The sequence below is a fragment of the Cebus imitator genome, unplaced genomic scaffold (assembly GCF_001604975.1).
Source record: "Cebus imitator isolate Cc_AM_T3 unplaced genomic scaffold, Cebus_imitator-1.0 Scaffold32, whole genome shotgun sequence".
Classification (NCBI taxonomy): domain Eukaryota; kingdom Metazoa; phylum Chordata; class Mammalia; order Primates; family Cebidae; genus Cebus; species Cebus imitator.
Window position 1 is genome coordinate 6,624,366 of NW_016107347.1, and position 7,207 is coordinate 6,631,572.

A 7,207-nucleotide genomic window follows, 5' to 3' on the forward strand; every position below is an offset into this window, starting at 1 on the left:
AAAAAAAAAAAAAAAAAAAAAAAAAAAAGAAATTAATAACAAAAAGATAGCTGGAAAATACCAAAATGCTTGGAGAGTAAGCCACACATTTCAAAATAACATATGTGTTAGAGAATAAATCTGGGAAGAAATTCAAATATTTTAAAGCAAATGAAAATGCAACTTATCAAAATTTGTAGGATGCAGCATAAGCACTGCTTGGGGAAAATTTATAGCCTTGAATGCATGTATTACAAAGAAAGAAACATCTAAAATCAATAATCTAAGCATCCTCCAGCTGGGTGGCAATGAGACTCTGTCTCAAAATAATTGAAAAAAAAAAAAAAACTAATTGTCCACCTTTGGAAACTAGGAAAAAGAAGGGCAAAGACAAGTGAATTAGGTCCCAAGGAAGCAGAAGAAAATAAATAATAAAAATTAGAGCAAAAATTAAAGAAATTGAAAACAGAAAATCAATAGAGAAAATAAACAAAACTAGAAGCTTGTTCTTTGTTTTTGTTTTTTGAGACGGAGTCTTGCTCTGTTGCCCAGGCTGGAGTGCAGTGGCATGACCTCAGCTCACTGCAACCTCCGCCTCCCAGGTTCAAGCAATTTTCCTGCCTCAACCTCCCTAGTAGCTGGGATTACAGCCACGTGCCACTGCACTCGGCTAATTTCTGTATTTTCAGTAGAGACTGGATTTTACCATGTTGGCCAGGCTCGTCTTGAACTCCTGACCTCAAGTGATCCACCCTTCTCAGCCTCCCAAAGTGCTGGAATTACAGGCATGAGCCACTGCACCTGGCCTAAAGCTGGTTCTTTAAAATGATCAATAAAATCAGTATGTATCTAACCAGACTAAGAAAAAAAGAAGACACAAACTATTAATATCAGAAATTAAAGAGGAAACATCACTATTGATCCCATGGACATTAAAAGAATAACAAAGGAATAATATGAACAGTTTTACACCCACAAATTTCATAACCTAAATGAAATGCACCAATTTCTTGAAAGAGATAATCTGCCAAAACTTACACTGGAAAAAATAGACAATCTGAATATATCTATTAAAGAAGTTGAATAAATAATTAATAACCTTCTGAAACAGAACATGATGTTCCCAGATGGTTAATTGGTGAGTTCTACCCAACACTGAAGGAAAATTTATACTATTCCTCTACAGTCTCTTTCAAAAGATAGAAGAAGAGAGAATGCTTGCTAACTCATTCTATAAGGCCATTACCCTGAAATCAAAACCATCACAAGAAAAGAAAACTTTGGACCAATATTTCTCATGAACATAGATACAAACATTCTTAATAAAAAATAGCAAACCAAATCCAACAACGTATAAGAAGAATTACACACCATGACTGTCTTAGTCCATTCAGGCTGCTGTAACAAAATAATATAAACTAGGTGGCTTAAAACAACAAACATTTATTTCTTACATTCTGGAATTTGGGAAGTCCAAAATCAAGATGACAGCAGATTTGGTGCCTAGTGAAAGCCAGCTTCCTGGTTCATAGACAGCTATCTTTTTGCTACATCCTCACACGGCAGAAAAGACAATAAAGCCTCTGGGGTTTCTGTTTTAGGGGCACTAATCCCATTCATGGGGCTCTGCCCACATGCCCTAATCACTTCCCAAAGCCCACTTCCAAACACCTTCACATTGAGAATGAGGTTTCAACACAAACATTCAGTCTATAGCCATGACCAAGTGGGATTTATTCCATATATTCAAAGCTGGTTTAACATTCAAAAATCAATTAATCCATCATTACGTCAACTGGCTAAAGGAGAAAAATCACATGATCATATGAATAGATGCAAAAAAAAAAGCATTTGACAAAAGCCAATGTCCATGTGTGATTTAAAAAAATAATAAACCCAGAGCAAACTAAAAATAGAGGGTAATTTCCTCAATTTGAAAAACATCTATGAAAAACCTACAGCTAACATCATACTTAATCGTGAAAAACTTAAAGCTGTCCTGCTAAGATCAGGAAGAAGTCAAGGATGTCCCCTCTCACCATTGTGTTTCAATATTGTACTGAAAGTCCTAACTAATATAATGAGACAAGAAAAATACAAGATATGCAGATTGGGAAAAAAATAAAACTGCTCATGTTCACAGATGACATGATTTTCTATGTAAGAAATCTGAAAGAATTGTCAAAACAACAACAACAAAAATCTCCTGGGACTAATAATTGAGTATAGCAATTCTCCAGGTTATAAGGTTAATATACAAAAGTCAATCACTTTCCTACATACCAGCCATTGCTGGTATGACAAGTAAAATTTGAAATTAAAAACATATTACCATTACATTAGCACTCCCCCACAAGAGACCCTTAGATATAAAAATAATTATTAATAAATTGTATATGTAAATATTTTTAAAATGAAATACTTAAGTATAAATTATATTCAAAATCTACAGAGGAAAACTGTATCAAAAAAAAAAGAACTAAATAAATGGAAAGATATACTATGTTCATGGATAAAAAGACTTAATATTGTCAAGATTTTTACAATTTAATTTATGGAGTCAAAACAATCCAATCAAAATACCAGCAAGTTATTTTGTGAATATGGACAAACTAAGTCTAAAGTTTATATGGAGAGGCAAAAGACTCAGAATTATCAAATCAATATCGAAGAAAAAATTAAAGTTGGCCAGGCACAGTGGCTCACATCTGTAATCCCAGCATGTTGGGAGGCCAAGGCAGGCAGATCACTTGAGGTCAGGAGTTCAAGACCAGCCTGGCCAACATGGTGAAACCCCATCTCTACTAAAAGTACAAAAAGTAGCCAGCCATGATGGTGGGTGCCTGTAATCCCAACTACTTGGGAGGCTGAGGCACAAGAATTGCTTGAACCTGGGAGGCAGATGTTGCAGTGAGCCAAGATATGCCAATGCATTCCACCCTGGGTGATAGAGCAAGACTCAGTCTCAAAAAAGAGAAAAAAAGAAAAACTTAAAGTCAGAAGACTGGCACTACCAAACTTTAAGACATACTATAAAACTACAGTTATTAAGCCATTGTGGTATTGGTGAAAGAATAGGCAAACAGATCAATGGAACAGATAGGTAGCTGTACCACCATGCCTATAATCCCAGCTACTTGGAAGGCTGAGTTGGGAGGATTGTTTTTTTATTTTTTATAGAGACAGGGTCTCATTATGTTGTCCAGGCTAAAAAAAAAAAAAAATGAATCTTGACACAGCTTACACCCTTCACAACAATTAACTGCAATAGACCTAAATGTAAAACACAAAACTATAAATCTCTTAGAAGATAACAGAAAAAAACCTAGATGACCTTGGTTATGGTGATGACTTTAAAAATACAACACAAAAGACATAATTTATTAAAGAAATAACTGATAAGTTGGACTTCATTAAAATGAAAAACTTCTCTTTGAAAGACCATATCAACAGAAGGAGGGGCTAGGCACAGTGGCTCACACATTTAATCCCAGCACTTTGGGAGGCCAAGGCAAGCGATCACCTGAGGTCAGGAGTTCAAGACCAGCCTGGCCAACCCTGACTCTACTAAAAGCACAAAAATTAGCTGGGTGCAGTGGTGCACATCTGAAATCCCTGTTACTCGGGAGGCTGAGGCAGGAGAATCATTCGAACCAGGGAGGCAGGGGTTGCAGTGAGCCAAAATAGCACCACCACACTCCAGCCTGGTGACAGAGTAAGACTCTGTCTCAAAGAATAAATAAACAAAAACAGAATAAGAAAAAAATCAACTGGGAGAAAATATTTGCAAAAGACACATCAGATGAAAGAATATAATTCAAAACTTACAAAGAACCCTTAAAACTCAAAATAATAATAATGATAAAAACGATTTAAACATGGGCAACAGACCTGAACAGACACGTCACCAAAGAAGATATACATGTGGCAAGTAAACATATAAAAAAATGCTCAAACCTGGTGTGATGGCACATGCTGATATGGTTTGGAAATTTGTTCCCATCCAAATCTCATGTTGAATTGTAATCCCCAATGCCAGAGGTGGGGTCTGGTGGGATGTGTTTGGATCATAGGAATAGATCTCTTATGGCTTGGTGCTGTCTTTGTGATAGTGAGTTCTCATAAGATCCAGTCATTTAAAAATGGGTGGCACCTCCCCAGTCACTCACTCACTCTCTTGCTCCTGCTCTGGCCATGTGATGTGCCTACTCCCTCTTTATCTTTCACCATGATTGTAAACTTCTTGAGGCCTCCCAAGAAGCTGAGCAGATGCCAGCACTGTGCTTCCTGTAAAGCTTGCAGAACTGTAAGCCAATTAAACCTCTTTTCTTTATAAATTACTTAGTCTCAGGTATTTCTTTACAGCAGTGCAAGAACGGTCTAACACATGTTTCTACATTTCCAGCTACTCAGAGGCTGAGGCAGGAGGATTGCTTGAGCCCAGGAGCTCAAGGTTACAGTGCACTATGATTGTACCTGTAATACTGTGAATAGCCACTGCACTATATATAGCCTGGGCAACACAGTGATATTCTGTCTTTTAAAAAATAAAAACAAAACAAGAGGAAGGTGCTCAACAAAGGCATATTTTCATATGACATTCAAAAACTACAAATTAATTAGCTGGGTGGTGGCGCATGCCTGTAGTCCCAGCTATTTGGGAGGCTGAGGCAGGAGAATCACTTGAACCAGGGAGTTGGAGGTTGCAGTAAGCCGAGATCGCACCACTGCACTCCAGCCTAGTGACAGTCTCAAAAAAAAAAAAAACCTACAAATTAAAAAAAAAATAGATAGCATTACACACTTATTAGAATGGCCAACCAAAACACTGACAACAGGAAATGCTTGTGGGAATGTAAAATGGTACAGCCACTTTGAAAGACAGTTTGGGCCAAGTGTGTGGCTCACACACCTGTAGTCCTAGCACTTTGGGAGTACAAGGTGGGAGATCACCTGAGATCAGGAGTTCAAGACCAGCCTGGCCAATATGGTAAAACCCTGCCTCCACTAAAAATACAAAAATTTGCTGGGCATGGTGGTACATGCCTGTAATTCCAGCTACTTGGAGGCTAAGGCAGGAGAGTCACTTGAATCCCAGAGGCACAGGTTGCAGTGAGCCACTGCCCTCCAGCAAAAAAAAAAAAAAAAAAAAAAAGAAAGAAAGACAATTTGGCAGTTCTGTACAAAACTAAACATACTCTTACCATATGATCCGGCATTTTGTACTCTGTGATATTTACCAAGAGTTGAAAACTTATGTATACACAAAACATGCACACAGATATTTATAGCAGATTTATTCATGATTGTCAAAACCTGGAAGCATCTAAGATGTTCTTCAGTAGGTGAATGGATAAACTGTGGTACATCCAAACAATGGAATATTATTCAGCATTAAAAAGGAATGAGCTATCAAGCCATGAAAGGACATAATGCATATTACTAGGTGAAAGAAGCCAATCTGAAGAGGCTATATTCTGTATTATTCCAACTATATGACATTCTGAAAAAGGCAAAAGTATGGAGACAGTAAGATTAGTGGCTGCCAGAGGTGAGAGGAAGGAGGGATGAACAGACAGAGCATAGGGGATTCTTAGGGCAGAGAAACTACTCCGTATGATACCACGATGTCATTACACTTTTATCAAAACCCAGAGTGTACACCACCAAGAGTGAACCCTGATGTAAATTATGAGCCTTGGTTGATAATCATGTGGCAATGTAGGTTCATAGATTGTAACCTACAATGGACCACTCTGGCGCAGAATGCTGATAGTGGGGAGGTTGTCCCTGTGTGGGAACAGGAGGCAGTGGACATTTCTATACTTTCCATTTAATTTTGCTGCGCTCCAAAAGCTACTCTAAAAATGTTTATTAATTGAAAGAAATAAAGGGAAAGGCTAAGAATGAAAAGAAAGTTTTTCTCTTCCCTATCCCCAAGTGACCTAGTTTCCTCTCCTGCCACCCTCAAGTCACCCACGTGACCAGTTTCTTGAGTGTTCTTTAAAGATATCCTTGGTATTTACACATATGGCCATGTTCTTTTGATACCACAGTTGGCTCCTTTAGGGAAAAAGAATGTTTGAAGTTAACCTGGGGAAACAGTGCTTGAACTCAACCCTCTGTACGCTGCATTTAAACCTTTGAAGCCCAGATACCAAATGGAATATAATGGCGTATGTTTTCATGTTTCCTGGGAGTTGGTGAGGGGTACTGAGAAGAGCCTGGAATCTAACATCTGTTGGGACTAAGTTCAAATTCATGTCTACAGGAGGTGCCTTCACCTTTCTGAACCATTTCCACCTCTGAAAAATGGAAGTAATCATCCCTACCTCCAAGGGCTGCTATAAGGATGGAATAAGACAGTGAAGGTAAAACCTCTGCCACCCTCCTTCCTTCCCCTCCTACAGTTTCACCACTGCTTCTTGAAGCATATAGAGAAACGGAAAAGCAAATTCCCAAAATCTACAAGCTGTTTAACGATCAGCTTTGACCTAATTCTACTTCAAAGTGTTTGCTTCTCTTACCTCCCACTACCTCCCACCCAGCTGCCAAGTGTAAAGAACTCATGAAAACTTAGGCCAAATGGGAACCTGGAATATTAAAGCCTTTGAGAAAACATCTGTTTGTTCATTTATTACCATGCTTTTGCTTCTGTCTTGTTTGGTTATAAGAGCCTACGGGGAAGTCCTTTGCACTTTAGTCTATACAGGGCTCTTATATCCTTCGTTTCACTTTGCAACTCTGTGAAAAAAGGAAAGAACTGAGGTTCTGAAATCAAATGCTTCTGGCAGAAACGGGGCCAGACCCAGGTTCTTCTCACTGATTTTCGTGCCTTTTTCTATCTCTAGTTGGCTTTTATGTGTAATGGCTACTGCATCAGTTAGGATGCATTTGGCTGCAAGCAAGAGAAAACCCAAGTTATGCTGCTCATGTAACTGGACATCCAGAGGTTCCGTGGCTTCAGAATGAGCTTAAGGCAGTGGCTCTGCTCCCTTCCTCTGCTTTTCCCTTGCTTTCTCCCTCCTCTCTGTGTTGGTTCTTCCCCCTCAAAATCTGGCCCTGCCGTATTACATTTGTCTTTTTGTTAGGTGTCCAGCATTCCCCCGAATTCCAACTTCAATTTGTTACCTTAATTTCTCTTTTGGAGAAATTGTCACTTGTGTAATGCCTCCCTTATGCTATAGGGCTGAAGTGATCAGATCATTCGTCTCCCTGTCCCCAAGCT

At 38.6% G+C, this 7,207-nt stretch overlaps 1 long non-coding RNA gene across 1 annotated transcript in view; it reads left to right on the top strand.

Moving 5' to 3' along the window:
• The window catches only part of LOC119470493, a 46,394-nt gene extending 39,814 nt beyond the window's left edge, over positions 1–6,580 (top strand). The window contains exon 3 of the long non-coding RNA XR_005199405.1: positions 6,036–6,580. This is a non-coding gene — a long non-coding RNA (uncharacterized LOC119470493). The remainder of the gene's footprint in view (positions 1–6,035) is intronic.
• Positions 6,581–7,207: the final 627 nt, after the last annotated feature.